The sequence below is a fragment of the Parasteatoda tepidariorum genome, chromosome 11 (assembly GCF_982258835.1).
Source record: "Parasteatoda tepidariorum strain Cologne lab strain chromosome 11, Ptep-v5.0, whole genome shotgun sequence".
Classification (NCBI taxonomy): Eukaryota; Metazoa; Arthropoda; class Arachnida; order Araneae; family Theridiidae; genus Parasteatoda; species Parasteatoda tepidariorum.
The window spans coordinates 90,990,338-91,017,471 of record NC_141765.1 but is presented as its reverse complement, the minus strand read 5'-3'; the positions used below and the strand labels follow the sequence as shown (position 1 = coordinate 91,017,471).

The window sequence follows — 27,134 nt, the reverse complement described above, 5'->3', positions numbered from 1 at the left end:
CAACTGAATTAAAATGACAGATTAAATGTTGCCAAGTATAAACATTTGTACCGAAATTTTTAAAAATAGACTCAAGAGATCGTTATTAATTGTTCAACCACACCTTCTGTTCTAGTAAAGTGGGATATTTTTAAAATCCGTACATTTTGTTGCATATTAACAATCTGTTCAAAAGCAAATGATCTTTTAAAAAAATATATCGTCCTTTAAGAATAATAAAAAACAGAAATGACCAAAAGGCAGCAATAGGTGTCGGTGAGCAGAACCTTTAAATTAAAGTACTTTTGACAGCATTGGAATGAGTTGGTAAAGAATCATTGAATAGCTCCTAGCTGCAATCATAATCTTAGGACTATTACTCATTACAATACTACTCATTATTATTTCATTACAACAACTCAAGCCCCGTTTGTTATTCCATAGATATTCAATATAACGTCTGAACCATATAGTAACCGAAATTTAATCATTTGATTTAGAAAAATATTCAAAGTAATTATTCAAACCACTATTTCCCTTGATATCATCTTTAAATGAAGGACCCCTAGATTCTTCTCCTAAGTGGTCATAATTTATGGTTATCTAAGTCATTTCAAAGGATACTTTTCAAATTCATATTCTTTCTTTATATGAAATGTCCCCTTCTATAGTTCATTTTCGAATGCGTGGTTTTCGCAGTATCGAAAATGGCATTTTTAATGCATTTTTCACGTCACCTATGAATCATTATATTAAAGGGTACTTTTTAGGTATAGAAAAAAGGTGCTTTTTACCAATTTTTTTGTTAGTTACAAAATTCTTATTTAAGTAAGTATTGGTTTTCTTAATGTGCGTTACATCAGAGTGTCTATACATTTTGGCTGGAAAATACGTCTGGAAAATTTACAATCCTATGATGCGGTTTAAACACATATCATTAGACATTGTGGTTTTGTCTGCCTTTTCTCAGACAGTCATTCACCTGCTACCCTCACTTCTTTCTAGAAACCACCTGCGAGAGCCTACTCATTTTTGTTCTCTCTTCTAGAAGTTTAGGAACCAACATGTTGAACAAGGTAAAACTTTATCTATTTACATATTTAATGATAAAACTTACTCTTATTTTTAACACAAAATTATTAAAAAGTGATTTTTATATTGTTTAGGTAGCAAATAGGGAACACATTTTTTTTCATTTAATACATAATACTCATATTTTTCATTTAATTTTTTCATTTAATACATTTCATTTAATATATAAAAGCTAAGTTTTTTGTAAAATGGTTGGTTTTTTCGACTTAATTTTGATTTTATTGCACTTAACGTAAAAAATTTAGAAGAAATAGTACCTCCTCTGCCTAGATGGCAATCTTAGTTACGTAAAAATGTCTATGTCAGATACAAGGGGTGCAAAATGGTACTTTTTATACATAAAACTCGTGTACTTTTGGTTCTAGCGGTTTGGGATTGTTGTTATTCAATTCAGCGCAATAAAATGAAATTGAAACAATGCCTTATTTGTTTAGATAGGAATATTTTAGATTCTCTCCTCCAATATGAGTCATTTTTTTAAACTGAAATCTATCTAAACTAACAACAAAGCAAAACTTATGCATATGTTATTAATTAAGAAGCCCTCGTCACTTAGGATTTTAGGTTAAATTAGGTTAGTTGTGTCAGGCTTTTGATTTGCGTTTTTTCTTAAATATTTTTATACTTTTAATGATATATTTTCGACAGCACAATACCTTTTAAAAAAAGTTTTAAAAAAATATAAAAGGGTCACTGTGTTAGATGAGGAAAAATAGCACTTGATAATTTTTAGAACTTGTTTGGTTCTTTTCCTCAAAACTTTAAAGCAACGATTTGTGGTTTTCAGTATGTCATTTTAAACCACCTATTTTACAGTTTTCATATTTTTGAAATTTGATCTTAGAGTCTATGAGACTAATTTGATTGTTTTGGTGTATTTGCTGTATAATTTATTTCCAAAGCTGCTACGTTGTTTGCAAATTGTTTTATAGAGTGATAGAAAATTAGCAACTGAAACCTTAACAATTTTACCAACTATCACCACTGGGGAAAATAGTGTTTCATATAAAAGTCTGAATTAATAATATTTGGTGGTGTGGAAAATAATTTTAAATCGAATTTAGAAAACAGAGAAAAGTATATTAAAACATAAACTTTGTTACAAGCTATCACTTGAAAAAACTTTTTTCGAAAAAGCATAGAAAATTGGCAGACCTTCATAAAAAACTCATTCAATTGTTTCATATTATATTCCATAAAAATATAGTTTAAAAAGTTATTCCACGGAAGAAGGAATTTAGTCATTTCGACCATTCAAAACAAATGACTGTTTTTGAACGAAGTTTGAAAATAGTATTAATTTTCAGTTCAATTCTAAGTAATTCAATTAATTAGTTTTCAATTCAAAGTAATAATTCAATTTTATTGCTTTGAAAATAGCCTACCAGAAGAAACACTTCCAAGTTAGTTTAAATCTGCATTGCATATAAATTTAAAGTTAAAATAAAATTGAAAAGATAAGTGCGTATCATTTAAAATAATTTTGCTTATGAGCTTATCTTGAAAGAATAAAAAATTTTAAACTTATCTTTAAATAATAAGAAAAAATTGGCAATTATTTAAATTCCTTTTCTTAAAGTTAAAACACAATCACTCTTAAAGAATTAGCTTTGGGAAAAAATGAAAAAACATATGTTTTAGGAAAAAATAATTGAACTGGTTTTAATAAAACAAAATGCTTCAATTGGACTACTAAATAAAAAAGAAAGAAGTTTTTAAAACGTTTGCGCTTTTTAATTTCTCAAGAACTATTGAACCGATTTCGCTCGAATTTTGTATTTTACTATTTAAATTATATTCTTTAAAACCATGAAAAAATTTGTATACAATTAAACTCTTTTTTACCATAAATAAATAAAATAATAAAAGTAATTTTTTTCTATGGATTCATCTTTGAATAAACAAATTTTATAATTGTATGCAAAAAAATTTCGAATTACTTAAGTTCTCGGGGGAAAAAACACTCAAAAAGTAAAAATAACACTTAGGGAGTCGACAGCTCTTCAAGAATGCGGCCCTATTTTGCGGGTCAGAAATCCGTCGAAGAAAAGGTATGAGCAATTTGGTGTCTGGTTTTACAACTTAAAATATAATCTCCACTCATTAATCAACGTATTTTAATTTAGGCCCATTAAATCAGTAAGATTTTAGCACGTGAAAATCAGCTCATTTCTTCAGGGTGTACATAGTTATTTGACTTCATAGTTTAACCGATACAGCGTTACGCGCGTACTATGACTAGCCATCTAAGCTAGTGCTCGACTGGAAATTTACCCTTATCCTTTAAAACGGACTGAAAATGCTATGGTATGAAAGAAAGAGCCACTCTCTTTCTTAAAGAGAGTGAAACGCTGAATCGATTAAAAGAAATCCTCCTAAACAATATTGATTTATAATATTATAAACTTTAACTATTAAAATTTTATTTTCTATTTTAGTTTTCGTTGTGTGTATCAGCAATTTTGGTTGTTCTCTCTTTAAATACAGCATTCAGCAGGCGTGAGAGACTTCGAGAATTAGTCCATGTTTGTACAGGTCATAATCTCTTAAATGTTATCAAACGAGCATGTGCCATTCATAAAAGAAATCAACTAACTCTCATCGAACCAACTTGTAAGTAACTTTCTTGATTATCAAAATTACTTGTTAAATATGTTTTTACGATAAAAAGGTAGGCCTTTTCAGTTTTCAACCTAACTCAGTTATCAAATTTAATAACTAAAGAAAGAATTACTTGCTTGCTTTTTCATTTATTTAATCATTAGGAACATATTCTTTGTAACGTTACGGGGTCAAAGCTCCAGACTTCGGCGTCGGGTTGGTTTGGTTGGTACATTACAGATGTTTCAGGCACTGTCCTCGCGTATTCAGAACTTAAAACGATAAAGTTAGTTTTAACGTACAATAACGATGTAAATTACGTAACAACGTAGCAACCTTGTAAAAACAACTATTAATTTTTAAAGTTTTCCCCCCCAAAAAAAAGCATAAAAAAGCTAAATTAATAAAATTTACCAAGTGATTTATACAAATGGACGAAATTATTTGAGTTTATTCTTCAAAAGAAAAGAAAAGGAAAGGAAGAAGGGAAAATGCCCATTTTCTTAACGCGCATTTCGAGCTGTTTTCTGAAATACAGATATAAAAACTACTTCAAAATATCTTCAGCTTAAATAACATAACTGGAGGTCTCTGAAAGAATTCAAAGTAGTCCGTCATTGTTAAAGTATTTGCGAACTATTAAAATATTTATTTTAAAATTAAGCGTAATATACATTTATAATTAAAGGCAATAGATGTATTTAAACTTAACACTTTTTAATGCTTATATAATATTATGGTTCATTGTCTATAATATATTGTCTTTTAACGAAGTAAATTGTAATTGTCAAATAACTGTTTAATATTACTAAGATTATTTATTGTAGTCACGTGTGTAAGTGAAAATAAAGTAAACGTGAAAATAATTTTGAATCTAATAAGGAGACTGTAGAAGAATCCAATTTCGTAAACACACAGATAGTGGAGCATTTGGAAGAGAGTCTATTTTGTAAACAATCATTTAGACTGCGTCCATTGTCTTAAATTGAGCTGTGTTAATTTTTTGTTATTTTGTTTTGTTTATTATATTGTTGTGAGCTGTGTTAATTTTGTAAACACGTATTTGAGTCCCATCGAATATCACGTAAGCACCTTTAAGGAGATATTTGTGTTTTGCTTACTTTTGCTTACAAACATACATGAGAACGTTACTTTTAAAAAGTGACGAGTAAACGTTCAAGTACTTTAGGCAAAAGTAACGAATAAATAGTAAAAGTTTTGATTTTAAAAAGTACAAAAAAAGTAACGATTTGAAAGTACATGTCAAAGAAGTCGAAAATTCAAAATAACCTTAAATTTCATTAAACAAACGTAAGAAAAAAATGTAATATTAATATTAAGTGTATTAAGTTTTTATTAAAACGTACAAAACTTTGAAATGCATGAAAATGTTAAGAACTTCATTGAAATAGTAAACGTTCAAAATATCCAGAAATCCAAACTCCATTTTTGCATATAATAATTATTAATTTTAATACAACCAAATATTTAGAAATTTTGTTTTCATTATCGGAACTTTTAGTAATAAAATAATTTGTAGAACAAATTCGATAAATATGGTAATTTCTGTTTAAAAAAATAAGCAAAACAATTTTAAAAATTTTTATTCATATACACAGGTAACCCTTTGAAAACCATTAAACTAAAAATTATGTTTTTTTAAAGTTAAAAGAAAGTAATTTTAGAATTTTAAATAAATTACTCATAATCAAAAATTGATCACAAAAGTTTTATTTTTAAACCCATTCAAATGATGAATTAAGTGTTCATGCGGTAAAATTCAAAAAAGGAGAAAAAAAATTATTCAAAATCAAGGAAATAATAAAATTCTATAATTTTTTTCTTTAATGCATATTATATTTTAATTAAATGAAGCATACTTTTTGTATTTTAAATCTTTAATGTCATAATTTAAATTTTGCGCTAAAAAATGTCTGGTTTAATAACATCAAATAAATTATTGAAACTATTTAGAAAAACACACATATACTTCTCAAAAATATTGATTGTTTAAACACTATTTTCAAAGGGGAAAAAGCATGCTACCCCTTACCAAGCGAAAAGTGATACCGCCACTGATCCGAATACATAACCCCCCCCCCACACACAGGGGCCTATATAGGGAAAAATGTTCCTTTACAACTCTCGTATCGTACCCTTTTAGAAAGATTATATTTTCTATTTAAGATGTAAAATAAAAGGATTATCTGAAAAATTAATCATTTTGACTATATAGGAAAAGATTGTATTACATATAATCAAAAATTTGCAAAGAACTACAGCAATTCTAATTTTAATAATCTTGCATTTATGCGTGAATTCAAAATATTAGTCATTACAAAATATTTATGTCATTCACTATTATATCAGATGAAAAAAAGTAGTGACAACATATTTAATGAAACACAGTTAAATTTTAAAGTTTTGCAAACATGGTTAAGAAAATGATGCTCTGAGTTTTGCTTTCTTTTTTTCGTTTTTTTTAAGGATAATAACACACAATATGAAAATAAATATCACTCATTAGTAGAAATATACTAAAGGAAGCTGTTATTTGAAAAAGTTATCATTTTTTGCTCTCACGATATGATAACTTAATTAAAGAGCTCAATACAAATAATTGCAACTGATTATGATAATTGCTAATAAAAGTATAACAATTAAATTGCCTGCTTTGGTTAATTTGTTAATCGTTAACTAAAAAATCAGTGATTATAAAAAAATATTAATTGTGATATTTATATAGCTTTTGCATAAAGAAAAGACTTTAGCTTTCTTTCGCAATTTTTTTAAATTATTAAAGCGCTCAACGTCATTGTTTAAATTGTAATGCAGAGAACAATTCGAAAAAAATCAAACTGAAGATTAAAATTTTGCAAATTGCTATTGTTTTTGCTATTTTTCTAAACCTATACAATGTGCAAAATAAAAAAAAATGAACACACTGAATAACATTTGATCTAATGATCGGATTTTTTTTTTTTTTCTAGTTTCTTAGGACTCAATCTTTTTATGCCGTAAACTTAAATATGCATGTTAATAAGTGCAGACACGATATTTTTAATTACGAAATCAGGCATAAAAACGTACTTTCTTTGAATATGCATCCTTTTTTCGGTGTGGATTTCTGAAACTCAAAATACGAGTTTGCGGTAATCTGGGAAATAAAATTTCGATAGTTTAAGCTGGAAAGCTACAAAAAGTTTAAATGTTAATTTAAATTTCTGCGAATTTCGAAATACCTCGAGAACTAGCTCAAGCGTAACTTTTACTCATATTTATAAAAATTAATTATCTGAATATAATTCCAGGTGAAAAATAATGTTAGATAAATATTTATTATTTTATTAAGTAATTGACAAAAAAAAAATGATTCCTAAGGTATAGAAAAATCTTATATAATTTTAAAGTGTCAAACTTTAAGTCGATTAAACTAAACTGTAAAACTAAATTCGAACGTAGTCAGTCGAATAGTTTTTGAGAAATCAATTTTTGAATATACGATCCTAAGATGTAACTTTAAGATAAAGAGATTTTAATGAGTATTTCTGTGACTTAATGTAAGGGCAGGGCCGGATTAACCTATAGGCACACGAGGCACGTGCCTAGGGCCTACGAAATTCAGAAGCCTACGAAAAACTTGGGAGAAAAAAATTTGTTGACAAGAATAATTTAGCTTTAAAAACAACAAGTGTATTTTGCACAAAATTATGAAGATACATTGCAGATATTGCAGATAAAGTTCGGTATTGCAGATAAAGTTCGATAAACAAATTTGTAAATTAAAGTCCATATTAATAAAAATGTAAAAAAAAATATGCAAGAAAATTTTAGCATATATTTTGAAAAGAGGGGAAGAGCGGGGGAAGGAGGGGAGGGCCCAAAAACGGCTATGCCTAGGGCCTACGAAAGGTATAATCCGGCTCTGTGTAAGGGTAACCAATATGAAAGTAATGATGCGTTTCCTCCTAAACTTTTAAAAAAAAAATAGCTATAGAGCTCGAAATTTATAATTTTATGAATGAAACGAAAATACTCATCAAAATCTTTTTAGTACAATTAATAGGGCCAATGGCATGTAATAAACACTAAACTATTTTACTATATTTTCTCCAGAAATTTCAACTGTTAGAATGAAAGATTTGAAACTTCAACATTAGTTGCTGTTTTCATTAAGGTATACGTATTTAATTTCAATAGCAATACAATGAACAACGACAATATTTAATTTATAATATTTATTTTTGATTTACCAATGGCCCTATTAAAAATGATTGGTCATAAAGATAATTGCTTGATGGGAATCAATTTTTGAGTCACATTAATGATTAAAATCTCAAGATGCATGGTGTACTAGTAATCAAGGATATTCACAGAAACTTTTTCAGGAAGAGATTGTAAATAATAAGGAATTCATCAAAATATTTGAAAAATCGGGTAATTTTTTAAAAAAAAAAACTTTTATTTGTGTTATCTTAAATTTTTAAATACAATTTTAATAAATCTACTATTTTAACAACAATTTTAATAAATCTGTTCAAATCTACTAAACCAACGGTTTTTAGTATGAAGTTTAATTTTTTATATTATTTAAACTTAGGAGTAAAAAAATAAATAAAAATACATTATTGAAAAAAAAATGTTTTACTGTTGTATTAATATTTTACGAAATGCAAATTTTTAAATTGTTCACAGCATTAAAAAAAAAACTCTTGTTACGAAATAAATTTTTAAAAATGACTATCACGAAAAAAATTTTTGCAAATTAAAATTGAAAAAAAAAAGCTGCATTTGAAAATTACAAGATATAATTTTTAATTTATCATATTTTAAGGGAGGGGGCTGCGAATGTTTCTTTTTGATCCATAATCCTATGCAATAGTAATAAAAATTTTAACATATCTGACGGATGTAAACAAACTGGGTATGTATTTATTTAAATATTTAGAAAATGATTACTTACAGTCATTGTTGATTTTCAGGATCAAATGAAAAATAAAAATTTTATTTTCAAAATGTACATACATCATCGCATCTTGGATTTGCTTTTATTTTTCTGAACAGAAGGGGGAGTATTCAATCTTAAATTGCTTAATAGCTTTAAACTAGTTTTAGTTGTCAAACGAGTTTCTTTTATTATTTATTACAGGGATTCCACATCGTGGGTGGCATCCTCTGTGGAGTTAAATCTATATAAGTGTAGCGTATCTACCACTACAAAATTACAACTACAATTCACTAGTATATAAGACATGTTAACTCGACTCTATGTTGGGGTACCTTTTCATAGATGAAGGTTGACATGGTCTGTAACTACTCTCCCCACATTGGTGACCCGGACGTGATGTGAACACGCCTACCTAGGCAGTAACGCCCACTTCGATATGAGCACGCCTACATAGACAGTAACGCCTACTTCGATGGATGATACACATTGAACAGTTGACTTGCTACTTGTGACTGCGACATTATCCACCTCCTCGCACTGTTGCTACTCAGTCTCGTCTTTATCACGCACAACGTCGGCTTGCATATACTCGACTGCTAACGGCAACGCAGGAGCGACTACGACCGTGAAGTTAATACACCTCTCACATTCAACACTCAAAAAATACGGTGATCTTAATACAGCTCTCCCGGCTTCTCACAAAACAGCAATGAATCAACTAGTGGTATTCGTTCATCGAATTCTATCACAGATATAATTCTGGTGGGGGAGTACTGTAGCGTATCTACCACTACAAAATTACAACTACAATTCACTAGTATATAAGACATGTTAACTCGACTCTATGTTGGGGTACCTTTTCATAGATGAAGGTTGACATGGTCTGTAACTACTCTCCCCACATTAATAATTTATACAGGAGTATTTAAATCTATATCTCAATAGGAGTTAAATCTATTCAACAGATTTGAAAAATGTTTTTTTTTTTTCACAAAGATTTTCACAACTGATTAATTGGAAGTTAAACAAGTATATCCAAAGATAAGTCTGGCACAAATGAGCTTCGCACTTTCTGTTCTGCTTTCTCACCGAAATTGTTATTTTTTCGGACCATTCCCTCCCCCCAGTTATTAGAGGAATGCTCTAAGATGCTCTTAAACGATCTTGTAATAAGGAGATGTTTGATGTCCTTGATTTTCAGCACAGGGTGTTGGAAAAGAGATTTGTCTTGAGAAAAAACATTCGAAAATTTCGAAAAAAATTCATTTTTGAGGAAAAAAAATTTACAAAATTCAGAAAAATTAACAATTTCTTGAACATTTTAGTTGCAAATACTTGCACTTTTCCCCAAAAAAGTAACGAAAAAACAAGTAAAAATACTAAATGAGAAAGTAACGAAGTGCAAGTAAAAGTTTGTTTTTTTTTACTTTCTTTACTCTTACTTTTGTTACAAGTAAGAGAAGTAAAAATATTTTCATGTATGCCAAGAAGGAAGAAAGGGTATGATCAATGCTTACGAAGGACATTGAAATCCCCCATATTTTCAAACTTTTCTTCAAAAGCGAAATAAAAACTATAACAAAAAGAATTACGCGTTAACAAGTTTCAAATGAGAAATGAATGTGGAATTTGGGAAAAGAACAAAATTTCTTCGAAGAGTTTTAAGAATTCAAGAGATTTAACCACAAAAAGAAAATCATAAAAGATTTCTAAGGAATATTCTTCTTAGAATTTTTTAAAATAAATTAAAACGGATACTTCGTTTTATGTTACACCATTTCAGTTTTAGTCCTAAAACTATATTACAGTAAAATTTAAAAAATCCAAAAGCAGGGCACTTTTAGCCTATAATATATATATATATATATATATATATATATATATATATATATATATATATATATATATATATATATATATATATATATATATATATATATATATATATATATATATATATATATATATATATATATATGAAAGGGAAATTTGTTTATTTTGCTGACAAATGGAGAGTGCAAAATTACTAAAAATATGCTGGCATAATATATGAATAACCGCTTTTGAGCCAGAATCTCACCGACGGTATCTTTAGAACATTTTAGAAATAAATTTAGAAAAATAAATTTCATCCCTATTGAATTTGCTTACTTGATTAACAAATTTATTTTAATAATTCATTTTTTCAGATCCCCCAAGAATACTTTTGGAAGATGTTGTTCAAGTATGTTGTGACAAACCTTGTCCAATGAGCCTTTTTGTCAAACTTTGTTACTAAAATATTGGTAAGTATAGTCACAAGAAATTCGTTCAACAATTTAATATTCTGTCTGTAATATATTATTTTACTGCCAATATGCCTTCCAATTTAAATTCTTCTTTTTCTTAAAAAAAAAATTTTTTTACGATTACAGAATTTTTTTAAGACTATAGAAGACTTTTTTACGAAAGCTACTGAAGACATTTTTACGAAAACTATTGAAGAATTTTTTACGAAAATCATAGAACAGCTACAGTTTTTTTTTAAAAAAAAAATCAACAACTATGGAAGCTATTCTGTAAAGACACATACTTAGAATCTTTATGGGAAATGAAAATAAAAAGTACACATAAGGGCAAATAGAGAGGCATTAAATAGAGAGGCATATAGCAAATAGAGAGGGGGAAAATGCTAAAAAATCTGGCAAATCACAGTATAAAAAAGCATAAAAACTTGTTTGGTCGAAACTTGAAATAATATAGTCCTTCAACTCCTCTGTCGCAACCAAATCAGTCTTGCTGTTTATTACATACGCATTCTTGTGTCATGAATTGTCAGATTTCAATAACGTTTATGTTTTTTTACTGCTTAAATACAAATTTGCAGCCCCCAATATGCTTACATTTTATTTTCAATCTTTATAAGCATTCTAAAAATATATACAAAAAGCAGTCTTTATAGAGCATACTGTATACAAACACGATCTCGTTAAAAACAAAGTTAACATAGTTGCCTTGCTAAATCAACTTAAATTTACTTCAAAAGTTTAAAGAAGTTGAAGAATCGTTTGATGTTAAAGCACCCCGAAGCAACAAGTAGAAAAAAAATTGGAATTGAAAGCAACATATTGAAAGTGTGAGACATTCAAAATTATAACAAACATCAGCTCCCATCTTTTGACGTTTAAAAATTGATATAAAATGTGCCAAATTGAAATCATGTCCGTGTGATCAAGAGCTACTAATATCGCCTCATACATGATAACCGTGAAGTAAGAATTGCTTTACCACATATATGTGATCATGGTCCTGAAGAAATTAATTTTTTAAAATATGAAATATTTCCAAGAAATCTAAGTCAGTAGCTGAAGAGCAGTGTTAGTGATTTTCACAGAATAAAACTCAAATCTATAATTAGTACACCAATGCATGGTGTGGAAGATCATTTATCTTGATTTTCAACATGTTATTATATTGTGCTAGTTTTCATGTATTACTAACGTTCACATGGCCTCTTTCGCATCCCCTGTTTCGAACATTGCCACTTCTTATAAATTAGCCAAATATCTAGTTGCCATCTTTGCTTCTCTTTTTATTCATATTTTTAAAATTTAATTTCTCAGGAACTATTCGACTAATTTCATTCAAATTTTGTGGTTTATCATGTAAAATTACATTCCTTAAAATGATGTAAAAATTATATACCTCACAATCAAGAAAAGTTTTACTATTATTAAATACACTACTGGCTATTAAAATTGCTACACCAGGAAGGCGACACACCACAAACGTGAAATTTGCAGGACGAATAAAGCATGTTGTGGTATACAAGGCAGGCACGACACCTAAAATGTGTATAAAAGAAGAGATTTGACAGTAAGTTTCTCATACAGAAATTGAATTTAAGCGTTGTTAGTGGGTAAAAAAGTTTTTGTTACGCCTCGTGTAAGAAGGAGAAATGTTTACCAGCACGTGTCTGAGTTTGATAGAGGTCGAATTGTGGAATACCGGGACTGCGGTTTATCATACCAAAGTATTGCAGCTCGCGTTGATCGAGATCCCATGACTGTTAGCAGAATATGGAATCGATGGGTTCATGACAGTCATATGGAAAGCCGTGCAGGATCTAAGCGGCACCCCATCACTGACAGCCGAGAAGAAAGACATGTTATCCACATGGCCTTAAAGGATCGTACAGCTACATCACGAACCCTGAGTCAACAAATGGGGTCATTTGCAAGACAATAAGTGTTTGCACGAACAGTTCGGCGACGTTTGCAGCAGCATGGGCTGTCAGCACGGCAACCATGGCTTCGGCTACCCTTGACGCTGCATCACAGGCTGTGACGCCTCCAGCAGCCATTACATTTCTGATGTGCTAGGGCCACTTTCTCTGCCTTATCTTCGAGGCCTCCATAACGCTACGTTTCAGCTGGGAAATGCACGACCGCATGTCGTCCGCACTGTCCTGACCTTCCTTGAAACAGAATATGTTCGTCTGTTGTCCTGGCCAGAACGTCCTCCTGATCTCTCACCAATTGAAAACGTCTGGTCAATGGTTGCCGAACGACTGGCAAACTGTTGTTATTCCTGACAGGGGTGGCTGCTCTTAGTACTGATTCCTCAGGATCTATACATCCAAATATCCTGAAAATGTAAGTACTTGTTCTTCCAACTATTATGTATGTGCCCAATAAATATCATTCTGTTATTTGCATTCCTTCCTGGTGCAGCAATTTTAATGACCAGTAGTGTACAATAATAAATATTTACCAGAAGCTATTTTTTGTATAGAATTATTTTTAGATAAACGAATTTTGTACTTGTGTACGGAAGTGCATCAAATCACTTAAAAAAGTTCTCGTGTTACGATGGAATATGGAAAAAGTAAAAATAACATTAAAGGGGCCAAACTTTGAACCGCTCTGCGGACCAAACTGTTGGAACCATATCTTCTAGATTGTAGCTACCCCCTATATTTTAAGAGCCGGAAATCTGAATCCGAAAAAAACATATGTTTATTTAGAGAAAGTACGTTTTTGTGTTTGATTTCGTAACTTAAATTTTCGTCTGTGCTGATTAATTAGCATCTTTGAGACTGAGATCCCCTCATTGAACCATTAAAATTGAGTCATAGAACGTGAAGATTCGATCATTTGATCAAAAATTATTCAAAGTAGCAATTTTTTTTCGTGCATTGTACTTTTTTTTAAAACAGCTTCCATTTCTTCTATATTTCCTTCTTGTGTTATTTTTGAGTTACTCAAACTTTAATGAAAATTACATTTAAATTTTTAACAGTCTGTTTTAATACAATCATATGCAATATGAAATTTCAGAAAAGATTTCAAATTGAAATTCTTATTTAATTACAAAATAATTTTTAATAATTTAAGGACATTAGTTTGCTGTATTTAAAGGTATTTTTCGGAGATCTTTTAGATCATCAAATTCTGTGTTCTGGTTATCAAAAAATAAGAGCTGAAGATCAAAATATCAATAATCTGTTTCTTTGAACAAAAACTTTTGAAGATTGTCACTCTGTTTATCATATAAAATGCAATCTTTTATTTTAGGTTAAGAAGAGCTTGTATGAGCTTAAGTGAAATGACAGTAAATCTCATATTGTACAAAGCAAGTTTTCTCTTCATAAAGGAAAAAACTGATATTCATCAAGTTTGTTAAATTGTTTTGTTTTCATGACATGTTCGAAATAATTATTTTGTAACTTTAAATAAACCATAGAGTGTGAAATCAGTTTTATCATGAGTTTTCTATTTAACTGCTTCCCTGTTTATACCAAAACATCTCAGATTCGTATACATTGGAATTAATTAGCATCACTCATGGTGCTCTAAAGATTTCTTAACTAGGTGTTTCCACCATCTCTGCTCATGACTCCTTTGCAATTTCTAGGGTTCCTTCCATAAAAGTCAACATTTTCATCGTTGGTGCCTAGTGTGTTTCAAAAAAACAAAATGGGACAGGTCCAAATATTGGACCTGTTTCATTTTTTTGCTTAACAAGTCAAAGTCCAAGTCTTCATTAACTGTTTTCTGTTTTTCGACCAATTCTCATTACCGTTCAGTCATTTTTCAAGAAAGATTTTGTGTGAGTTAGGTGCCCGCATTCGGTCTTGACTGGTTCCATTATATCCACCAGGCATCTGGACCAAGTTTCAGACACTTGGCAGAACTACTCTCCTAAATTCAAAGAAAAGGTGAACTTTCTAACCTTAGAAGCCATTTTAAGACCAGTTAATCACATGATTCATCTATTTAAATTCTTTTTCAGCCATCTCAGTCCAAAGGACCTGCAATCCTCCAACCCAGGTGTCCTGAATGTATTGATTTAACAATTTTGTTTGAATAAATTCCTTGATGCTATCATGCTTCAATATTTTCAGTCAATGGCAAATTAACCAGCATCCTCAAAAAACTAAAGAGCTGGTAGTAAAATTTCTTTTCGGATATTTGAAACTCACTGCAATATCTTTCCAATTTTATATTCTGAGAACAGAAATCTCACACAAAGATTCGCTAACAAAATAAATTTTTTTAAAAGTAAAAAAGAGAGTTTTCGAATAATCTTTTAGAAATTTTGTTACCAGTTTTTTTTAATTTTTAAAGAACGCTGGTTACCTCAATCAATGATATCCCAAAATTAATGTCGATGATGTCCGAGTCAAATAGTTCTCAAGCATTCACAACCGCAAAATTATGATAGCTCGATTCTGGCTGAATGTTCTGAACAGTAAGATAACGTCGTTAATCAACATTTTGGCTTTCGAAGCAGCTCGTCAATCTGCCACTCTGTAGCTCTTTATATGCCCGCTGAGTCATAGCCACCGAGTGTCAAAGCCTCTCAGTAGGTTTGTGACGTCATCCTCGGAAGTGTTAGCAAACCATAAGCGAAAGCGGTATTCAGATTTGTATTAAGAGAAAGCCATAATAAATAGTTTAAATAGTAAATAATAATAATAGCAATTAAGAATTTATAAGTGGTGAATTCTTAGTTTTTTAGAAGAATAAATCAATGTTATTTATCACGTTATAACTCAATAAAATGAAGGACTGTTTGATGCTCTTCATAAAACAACATTGTAAGTATTTCGTAATAGAAAATTATTTAATAAGAATTTTTTTTCTTTTAATTTAAATCATGATTCATAATAACTATTTTTTATATCAAAAGAATAAACCTCATTTAAGAGTATTATTCATTATTTTCTAATATGCAATCAAATATTAGATTTAATGATACATTTGAAAATAAGGAATGATACATTTTAATACGAAAACGAAGACAAGACAAATTAAAATATGTTATATCATGGCAGAAAAGAGGCAAATAAAGAAATTATAATTTTGTTATCCTTAAGATTGTAAAAAATCTAAATTTATTTTTATTTTTATTTTAAATGTTCGAAAGTAATAAAAAAATAATAACATAACAATTTAAAAATTTTTTTTGCCAGATTTGTACGAAAAGATATTACAAGGAGGAAATATTAATTGGATAATTTTATGGAAAAATGACATATTCCAAGAACATCGAGAAGGTTCATTAATATAAACGAACTACATTGAATATTAATAAAAAAGTTCTCTCTTTAATATTTTCTAAATGTGTGTGTGTGCGTGCGTGCGTGTGTGTGTGTGTGTAGAACAAACAGGCACAGGATTTTAAAAAGAGCAAAATGATTTTATTTATTCATTATGTGATGATAAAATGAGAGAGAGTGACACTAAATCGTCGTGCAGTTACATAAATGTTAGGAAAAATCCTGCCTACTTTTTAATTTAAATCTACTTTTAAATATTTAATCAGGCCTACTTTTTAATTTTAAAAGTTTCTTAAATAGTTTTTCTGACTCTTTGTCAGCTAAGTTCAAAGTTTATATTTCTTGATAACAGTTTTTATCAATAAATATTGTTCTTCCTCCATACAACTCTAATTTAAAATTGTAAACTTCCACATATTTTTAAAAATGTAAATATTCAAAAACATGACACATAAAAATATGAAAATACAAGTTGACATTTTGTTAAAGGAAAAGTTTCAATCTGAAGTTTGACTTCAGTATTGTATATTTTGCTTGAAATAATTTTTTTTTTAAAAATTGACACAGTGGTCGTTATTCTGTTTAAGACTTCAGTATATATATGTATTTTAATGAAAAAATGACACTAGTAAGTCTGATGTTAATCTTACTTTTTGAGGTTCTCCCTAGATCATATTTATCTTTAGTAAAAATATCTGAAAAATCTTCTAAAATTTCCTGAAGTTGGGAATTTTTTTCATTATCTTGAATTTGCATATTTCCGTCCAGGGGCGGATTAAGCTTAAGCGGAGGCAAAGGCCATTCAGATTTTTGGGGCCCTTAGATTAAATTTTTTTCTCGCATATTTTTATTTAATCAAAGATAAAAGTATTTATCTATCTTTTCATTTAAGAAAGCATATTTAAAATTAAAATAAATAATAATAAATTAAATTTTACTTTATTTTATTAAATTAGAACTAAAAAATAATCATAACATTTTGAAAAATCATTGTTTTTCTTTATTTATTTTCAAAAAATTCATTTTACGGGGGCCCCTTATCATTAGGGGCCCCAGGCCATGGCCTAGTCTGGCCTAATTTGTAATCCGGCCCTGATTCCGTCAACGTGATTTTGACAATGTTGCACATCATCATCACATTTAGTCTCAAGAATGTTTGAAAATTCAAGATTATTTTCAGTTTTGCTTTTTAAGTCTTTATTTTTAAGTCTATTTTTTGTTTTATTTTTCTTTAAATTCACTTTGTTTACATTTTTATTTTTGCTTATTCTCATGCCCAAAATTTTCTCTTTTATTTAACATTTTCATTATTTTGCTTTTCGTTGATTTGCCATTTTTTTTTTTAATTTTTTTTTCTTCTTTTCTTTCTACTTTCTTTATTGGTACTTTTATCGCAAACTTTAACCAGGGTTTTAGGAAAAATGTGTAAGGATAACTTGCTTTTATAAACAGAAAAGTTGATCAGTCTTCTCAGATTTTGTATTATAACCCGTTTAATACAATCAATCACCAAATGAAATTTAATGCATTCCTTTAAATCCAATATGGCATAATGTAGATCAGTATTTAAAATAATATAAAATTTCGCTGGCCTAGCTACATTTAAAATTTTTAAATTTTAAGTGCAAGCTTGGTTAAGTTGCAAATTGCCTTTTGTTTGTTTTACATAAACAAAGTTTTTTCTTTCTTTTTGGACATTTAGTTTTTCAAAAAGTTTAGTTGGGATAATATTTAAAGTACTACCTGTGTCATTATTTAGCAAGATAGTTTTATTAGTCACAATCGGGTATTTGTCACTTTTATTGTTTTCATGTTTATTTTGCATGCATCTGGATACTATTAATTGTCAATTTTGTAGTTGGACACTTTCTTGTTTAGGCTGAGTTTGATTCTCAGCCATAAAAGAATTAGGTTTGTTTATACAATTTTGGCCCCAATCATAAGCGCTAGTTATTCCAAGCTCATCGCACTATTTACATGGCTTAAGAGGTAACTCCTTTGAAGCCTGGGTGAAATGACTTGTTTGTTGTTTATTTCTATGAAATCTGTCACTTTCTTTTTGAACTCTAGGTCAAAATTGGGATTGTTGGTTGAAATTTTGACTTGGCGTGAAAATTTTTGATTTTGTCCCTGATTCAGCTGGGTGCAAATTTATGCTAGTTTTTTCGGCTCGCTACGTGCAATCATACAGTGACGATACAAGTGCGCAAAAAATAAATACAAGAAACACTCCGAATGACTTTTAAACTAATTCACATACTAAAACTCAACCTTAACTGTTTGAGAGGGTGATCTCAAATATAGTAATTAGTTAGTGTAGACAATATTTTAAGTTACAAAATCAGTCACAAAAATGTATTCTTTTTGACGTATTATGATTCCTGACTCTCAATATTTGGGAAATAGTTTCAATCTGGAAAATATGGACTGAAAAGATTGGTCAGGATAGAGATCGAAAACCTTTTAATGTTAATTTTACTGCTTTCGTATTTCGTCACATCTCGAGAAATTTTTAAGATAATTGAAAAATGTTTGCACACAATTATAAAATTCATTTATATTCATAATTTATAAAATTATAAATAATTTTTAAAAATTATTTATAAATTTCGCTATTTTATTTATAATAGTTGAAAAAATTTTGAATTGCTAGGTACAAACTTTTTAAATCATTTTAAAGAATATAGTTTCATATGGCAAAATATGAAATTTGAACAAATTCGGTCAAGTAGTTACTGAGAAATCAATTTTTTTAAAAAAAGAATTTGATTTCTCATGAACTTTTTGACGGATATCATTCAAATTTTGTATTTTTTACCACATAAATACTGCATAATTTTGTATACTTTACAAATCAAAGTATTTTCGACTATTATTTAATAAAATATTGAATAATAATAAATAATTATTAAATTTTTTTTTTCATGGAATTATCTGTGGATAAAATAATTTCATAATTGTATGTAAGAAATTTTTAATTCACTTAAAAAATTCATGAGATACAATGAAGATCGTGAAAAGTAATATAATAAATAATAAAAGTAATATAATTACCTAGGTAGCAAAAAGATATGATCTAATATTAGAAAGATGCAATATAATACTGCCGTGCTAGAAAACGAAAGACTCTTGAATCCTATCTTCTAATATTAGAACTAATATTACACATAAATAGTATTCGATCTAACATTCGAACTTTCAAAATTATCATCTATTTCATTACTTTAGGTCTAGAGCCACATTTTTGCGGAATGGTATCCCATATTATTAATAAATAAACATTTATTTATGAAAGAAAACAATAAATTAAATATTACTTAAAATATCATTTTTAGCCAATGCAATTTTATGCCAGAAAACACGAGATAATATTAGCAGAAGTAAACTGAGTTCGTTTCATGTTTTCAACTTGATGCTCCTAATATCATTCAATATCATGTTTTACAAACTAACAAATTCAATTAATTTTTGATAAGAAAGGCTCATTACTAAGAAAAATTAAGAATACATTTTTAAATTAATATCTTAAAATTATTAATGATATAAAATTCATCAGAAAACCCATTGAATGAAGAAAAGAAAAAAAAAATAGCAATAAAAGTTGCAATATAGTATTATTTCTTAACTAAATTTGAAATATTCCAAAAAATCAGCTGAACATAAGATATACTTTATAGTAAGAAGGAGGATGGTTAGCAGAATTCGCTAATATAATTTTATTTAGTATTTCTGTATTGCTAAGTAAATAATGCATGGAATGACATTATAAAACTGTTGTTCTATGCCTTACTGCTTCACAGCAATACAGAAAATTAAGTAAAATTATATCCCCGAATTATTCTACTACCATCCATATCTTCCTCCTGCTTACTCCAAAAAATAAAAAGCAACGCGAGATAATATCAAAAATATATAATCTAATATTATATAGCATCAAAACGAATGCAAAATAATATTATGGCGAACGCTAGATGATATTAGTTTGCATAAAATTTAATATTATATAATGCAGAACAAACAGCGACCTCTTGTATCTTTCTAATATTAGAAGTTGTGCAAGATAACGTTAGATTTTACCGATTTTCTGATGTTATCTAATATTAGGTGCTACTTGGGTAAGGGAGCCAAACTTTCTACCACTCTCCTGACCAAACAATGGAACCATATTTTCCAGATTGCGACTGTCCCTCATATTTTGGGGGTCAAAGAAATTAGGATTTGTGCCTAATTTCCTAACTTAAAATATTGTCTGCACTAACAAATAACCATTTGTAAGGTCACTTCCTCGAACCATTAAGTTTGAGTCCCAGTACATGAAAATCCAATCATTAGATCAAAAGTTATTCAGGGTGTTTATTTTTTGCTCTCTGTACACCATGCTATTTAAAGATTATTTGATCCTTACAGTTTGCCCTTATCGCCTTCAATATTCGTTAATTCTTCGTATAGTGTGAATATTTAAAGCTATAACAGGATGTAAAGAAGAGGAAATCAAACATGCATTTAAAGGAAACACGTATTTACTAGGTGTAACCGCCTTCAAACAAAATATAGAGTAAGTTAAAAAGAGGAGCCAAAATAAAGTCATTACTAAAAACAACCAATATATTCGTTTATATTTGGCTTGAGATATGTGGTGGTTGCAAGACATTTTCAAACTCCTGGAGAATATCAGCATGAATATCATCCCAGGTTTCATTAATGGCAATTCTGCCAAATACTGGCCACAGTTTGGTTCATACAGCCCGGTAGAAGATAGGCCAATGAGGACTTGTTCCCTATTATGCCAAAAACCACTACTATGAAAATTTTGTTACGTAAATGGAGGTGTTACCCTGCTGGAAAATCTGATTTGGGCTACCAATTCTCAGCCCAAATAAAAATAAGTGCTTTCTTGATAGTGGGTAGATTCCATGGGATGATAGGCTAGATTAAGTTTATCACCATAAGTGAATTCTTTCCTCGCAATTTAGGAGCATCAATTTTTTTAAAAATATATAATGGAGAAAAAATCCTTTTCATTCCATTGCAAAAGCCCATAAAGCTGCCATTTTTTTTTCTTATCTCTTGTGAATAACGTGGACTAATGATTAATACTTTTCGACTGGACATGGAATATATTTTTTTAAAACAACAGTTGACTAGAAATAAAAAGATCTCTGCATAGATGATAGTCACTAATGGTGTGGTAAGGCGTTAAACTTAGTGTGACATTTTTTCCAGCCTACATGAGGGCTATCATAAAATGGTAGAAACTCATTTACTGTCATTTGCAAAGGTTTGCGGATCAAGTTGAATTTTTCAGCAAGACAGCGCCTACATCCATAGTGCAAATTCTTCAATGGTATAGTATTTTGATTATAGGTTTCCTTCCATGGAAAAGTCGGCCTTTTCTTGAGGCCTCAATTGCCAATAAAATGTGAGAAGGTAATCTTAGTATGACTGTATATACAAAAAATTAGCAGTTTTAATCAGCAACAGAATTGTAAACAGCAGCATTGTAACCTGGCATTATATATGGGTGCTAATATCTTCCAGAGATTGGTAAATGGTATGCAACATCGCTTATTTCAAGTCATATATAAATATGGTGGATAATTTGGCTTTATTTCAGTGGAACACTTATTTTCTCCCTTTTTACTCAATTCGATTTTTTTTTCCTCAACAGAATGAGCAGGAAGTGAGTTATTCCTAATAAACATGTATTTACAAGTGGACTTTTTTTACTTGCTACATGTTTTTATTGGTTTTCTTTGTTTCCTAATAGAAAATCAAATGTCTTAACATAAGTCAAAAACCAAATATATTTTATTCAAATATATTTTGTGTGGAACGAAAAGTATATTAATTATAGACACGCTAATAAACTTTTGACCAGAAAATTAAAAAAAAATTCAGGGATTCGTCTAGTCTGTTCGTATTTAATTTCGTTGTTGTGAGAAAACGTCAATGAAAAACTCTGGGCATCATTATCAAATGGGTCTGGTTCTGGTTCATTTAATCGACAATCACTTCATCGACAGGCCATTTCATCGATCCCTCTTGATCGACAGACCATTTAATCGATTAGGTCATTTCGTCGACAGGGTCATTTCGTTGATAGTGTCAAGCGTAATTCTGAAACTATTTTAGAGATTTAGTCTAAATATTTTTATTATTAATTAGAAAAATGCTATTATTTAATTTTTATACTAAGGTAAAATTCTTTATTGCTGTGTATTGCTCCAACTGCACTAAAAGAAGTTCGCCTTTTAAATAAATTGATAGGTAGTTGAGAAGCGCTTAATCGAGAACGGTTGATGTATCAAAATCTACTTTTCTATATCTAAATCGTAATAGCTCGACACTTGTTTTCAGGATAAAGGATTGTCTTCAGAACATTACCAAGCATGATATCCGGACCGTAGTCATATCGATATTTTTTTTAAGGAGAAAATATATAAATGTTGAAATTTTATGTAAGAAAATTTTGTTAATACTATGTCAATAGTAACAAAACTAATGATTACTTGCATATGAAAGAAAATCAACTGAGCTTGTAAAAATAAATATATAAGCACAGGGAATATATAAATTTTTGATAAAACAAGAAGTAATTTTACTAGTTAACTATCTAAAAGATTTGTGTTTTTCTGATTAATTTCTTTGTAATCACCACCATTGTTATCATTGTAAAAGTTTGTTCCTTTTCTTTTTTTTTTCTGACAAGATTTTAAACTGTATTAATGCGTATTACTCATTGTGGGGGAACATTATATTAAGTATAATTTTTTTTTTTTTATCGACAGAGATTTTTTGCAACTGAAATGGTCTGTTAACGAAAAGACCTTGTCAATGAAATGGCCTATCGACCACGTGGTTTCATTATCTCACAGATTCGTTATATACTGTCTTCATTCACTCCCTACATCAAGAATCATTCACAATATTTATTGCAATTGCTTTTGCGATGCTAATCTAAAATAACGTACATTAAAAATTTATCTTAGAAATTAATGTGTTAAATATGACTAGAAAAAAATTGTGTAATATACAACTTCAATGTGTAAAATACAATTAGAACACCAAATGTAAAAAATGTTTCGTTTTTGCAACGTGATGTGAATAGAGGAGAAGGCAATTTTCAAATAAAATGCTTCTCTTCTGGCAATTTCAACATACTATAAATATTTCGCATAAAAAAAAAATCTATGCATAGTTTTTTCATTTGAGTTTCAACTTTTTTTAAATACTTTCATACTTACAAACTTTAAAAATAACAGAACTGAATAATTTGAAAAATTTTGCAGACGTGTTACCTTTTAAGTATTAATGTATTCTTAAACTGTCTTAGTAATTCCGTAATTCAGTAATCTTATTAATATTTTTTTTTTAAGTGAGAGATTATATGAAGTTGAATATCGAAAACTACCTGATCCAGCCCTATATGTAAGTCTTTGCAATCTTTTAATTATATTTTAATTTTTAATTTTCTTTCGGTTCATGCATTATATTGATTCTGTTCTTTTTTTCCTGCATCTAAAACTTTCTGCATCTAAAACAATCGATTTTCTTATTCGTTTCAGAATTTGTAATCCAGTCTCCTCTCGATGTCATGTGAGCATTGAAACCCGAAAAACATTCAGTCTGCTGGCTTAACTTGTTTTCCATAACTGTGAAATGTCTTTGTTTACTATTTTCTTCTTTGAACTGTTCTTCGTCGGACAATGTGTACTTAGATGTTCGTATTTATTGCAACTATAACCATGGTTTCTTGATTTTTTTTGCACTTGACGGAAATCTGTTCAAATTTTTATAAAAGGTACTTTCAGAATTCTTCGTTGATGTTACAAATAAATCTTTGACATTATCTTGCAACAATATATTTTTCACTAAATCGAAATCGGTAGTTTTATTAGAACCCTGAATGTTTAGAATTAGTGATTTAAATTTTTCGGGCAATCCACCTAATATTAATTCCACCTACAGTATCACGTTTTCTGATACTTTCTAGCTGTTCTGTTTTGGATGTGATGTGATCAATATACGATGTCATTGATGAACCATCTTCATATTTAGTTAGATATATCGATGCATATTAGGGCTGTTAACACGGTCCAATTTCTTGAATCCGAGAAATTGGACGGATTTCTCTGTTCAAGAAATTGGATGATTCGTTGACACTATCCAAGTTCTTGAATGTCACTGAATCGTTAATACATGATTGTCATGCATCTTCATTGGGTGTTCCGCAAAAACTCTCTTAATATGTATTTTTAGACTCTTTATTAAGAATGAAAAAAAAATTTACACATTGGAAGTTGCAACTTGATATTTAAACGAGGAAAAAACAAAAAACGGTATCAATTACAGTAGAAGATAGATGTAATAACAGTTAAAACAGGTTTAATTAGCGTTTGAAATTTATAGGTGTTTTCAATAGGTGTCTTTCAACTCTCAGTTTCCTCCCTTAATCAAGCCTGTTTCGTTGGCATTCTGGTTCCATGATTTGTCAGATTTTGAGAACTTTTTTTTTCTCCGTTAAGTATTAATTTGTAATCCTCAGTGTGTATATTTATTTTCATCATTGTTAAGGATTCTAAAAATACAAAAATAAAAAGGGTAGTTTTTACGAAATACCTTGCAAATAGGTTTACTTTATTTATGGGATGGCCAAAATCATTTTAACTTAAATTCATAGATTTAAGTATTAAATAAAAAATTATGATTTTTTTCCAATTTAAATATAAAAGCAAAACATTTACAAAATTAAATTAAATCAATTAATTGAAAGAATTAACATATAATAATCCTTAATGGAATAATATTACGTACTACGTTTCATTTTTGATAGTTCGATAGTGACAAGTTAAACATGCTAAATAAAATTAGGTACATAGGCAATGGAGTGGAAGGATCTTTTAGGATGTATAATGAACTGTATAACCTAAAACTAAAAAAACTGCTAATAAACTTTCTAAACGGAAATTTGAAAACTCAAGGCTTTGCGTCTCCAATTTGATATTGTGAGAACAAAAATCGTTCGGAGAGATTCTCTGATAAAAATAATTTTGTTTCAATAATTGGAAAGATAAAGAGGTGAGTTTTCAAATCTTTTTTCCCCCTCTTTTTTTCGAAATTTTGCTACCAGTTTTCTGAGGGCGCTGGTCCTCTTACAACGATTCTTATAGTCAAGCTTAATTCATGGTGCATTATAGGGAAAGCTATGATTTTGTTTGTTTAATGTTATGCAGACATATGTAGAAGTATGTGCTCAATTCGAAAAATGACTGATATAAACCTTTTCCAAATTGAAGAGCAGTTAACACAAATTAAAGAACAGCACAAAGATACATACAAGACTACAGAGGAATACAAACCCACTGCTTCTACACCAGGCCAGAAAGCGAGACGGAAAAGAGAAAAAACTGGTAGTAAAACTATTTCAATAATAGATAATTTACGTTAGGAATAAATCTATTCTTAACACTAAATAGTCCCGCAGTGGACTGATCGTTAAGACACGGTTCTCATCAGATCACCGAAGTCAAGCATCACTGGCTGCGGTCAGTGTGCGGGTGGGTGACCCACTTGGATCAGTCTGCGTAGGGACCGAGGGTGTGCGGTATTGGTCATCGTTAAACTGTGCTACCGTAAAGTGCTCGACTTCGCGCGCAGGTCGTTGGGCTACCGAAGCGGGGGTGCCATCCCCTCTGCAGAGGATCAAAATTGTGATGGCATGTCTTCGGATCATCCTCAGGGATGTTTCCCAGACCGTCGCCAATAGCCCATTGTGCAGCTCTAGTGCGACGTAAATCAACAACAACAACAACAACAACTTAACACTAAATAATTCATTTCTTTAATTTTTTTTCTCGGTAATGAAGCAATTCAATATAGAAATTGTATCCGTTAAAAAATTTTGGTAGGTATAGGTATTTTATTATTCCCGAAAAAAAGCTAATAATGAAATTTATTTTTTACCAGTTTTTATTCTTTTCCTTCTTGATATATAGACTTTCAGCCCTGTTCTATTTAGAGCGTTAAACGAATAACTCTCCTCGGCTACGGAGGACGTATAAATGATGATTAAATACTATATTTCGTTCCAGAGTAAGTGCTATACAGATCGATTATTCTTTTCGAAAGCTTAAAATGAAACGTCAAATTTACCAGCCAAAGTATAATGTAAGTATAAAGATTTTTAAAAAAATATATACTATTGAAAATTTATTCCTAAACAAATTCAATCAGCTATGTAAATAAAGAAAACTTACGCTTTGTCATTTTTAATGTCTCTAAAATTGTTATTATTTTTTTTCCCAATGCCCCCACCTGGATAATGACCTAGATCATACAGGCACCTGAAGGGCAGATTTGTTCGCCACTCTCTCAGGGGCACCATATTAGATGGGTCAACGTTGCTCCCACAGTAAGGACAGATAGTACAGAGAAGGAAAGAATATTCATGCCTTGCCCGGGATTCGAACCCAGAACCTTTCTGATGCAAAGGCAGTTCCCTAACCCCTACACAAGCCGGCCGGCGTCTTCAAAATTATGGTTTTAAACGTTTGTTTGAAAAATTTTGTTATGTTGCACGACCCTTTCCGAAGAATTGCTAAAAACTATTTTCTATTTCATCATCTTTTTTTGCACATTCTGAAATCTTATTGTTTGTTAAATAATGTGATTTCTGAATTGTAAACTTTTGGAGGTTTTACAGTGTATCACGCAGCACATACAAATTCGCATATTTCAGCCTGACCTTCTGGTTAACCACAATTTTTTTAACCTCTTGCTGTTCTTCTTAACCTATTTATTTTTACGATATTTAATAAAATACAAATATTTACTAATAACTTGAAATTATTTGTAAGAATCACAAATTATAAATTTAGTGCTGTGAAAATCAACATTTTTTTTAAAAAAATTGGAGAATATTAATTCAAGTTGACAATAAAAGCTTCATTTTAAACACCTATTCGACACAAG

The 27,134-nt window shown here is 29.6% G+C and overlaps 3 long non-coding RNA genes across 3 annotated transcripts in view; 2 read left to right on the top strand and 1 right to left on the bottom strand.

Annotated features, from left to right (window-relative positions):
- LOC147801881 (uncharacterized) overlaps positions 1 to 27,134 on the bottom strand; it is a 287,387-nt gene that overhangs the window by 93,666 nt on the left and 166,587 nt on the right. The window lies entirely within an intron of this gene.
- On the top strand, positions 943 to 14,741 carry LOC147801883 (uncharacterized). The gene is made up of 4 exons (XR_015430456.1): positions 943 to 1,055; positions 3,510 to 3,684; positions 10,810 to 10,905; positions 14,176 to 14,741. It is a non-coding gene; the product is annotated as an uncharacterized LOC147801883 (long non-coding RNA).
- On the top strand, positions 15,241 to 23,958 carry LOC147801882 (uncharacterized). Its single transcript, XR_015430568.1, has 3 exons — positions 15,241 to 15,701; positions 23,540 to 23,591; positions 23,729 to 23,958. It is a non-coding gene; the product is annotated as an uncharacterized LOC147801882 (long non-coding RNA).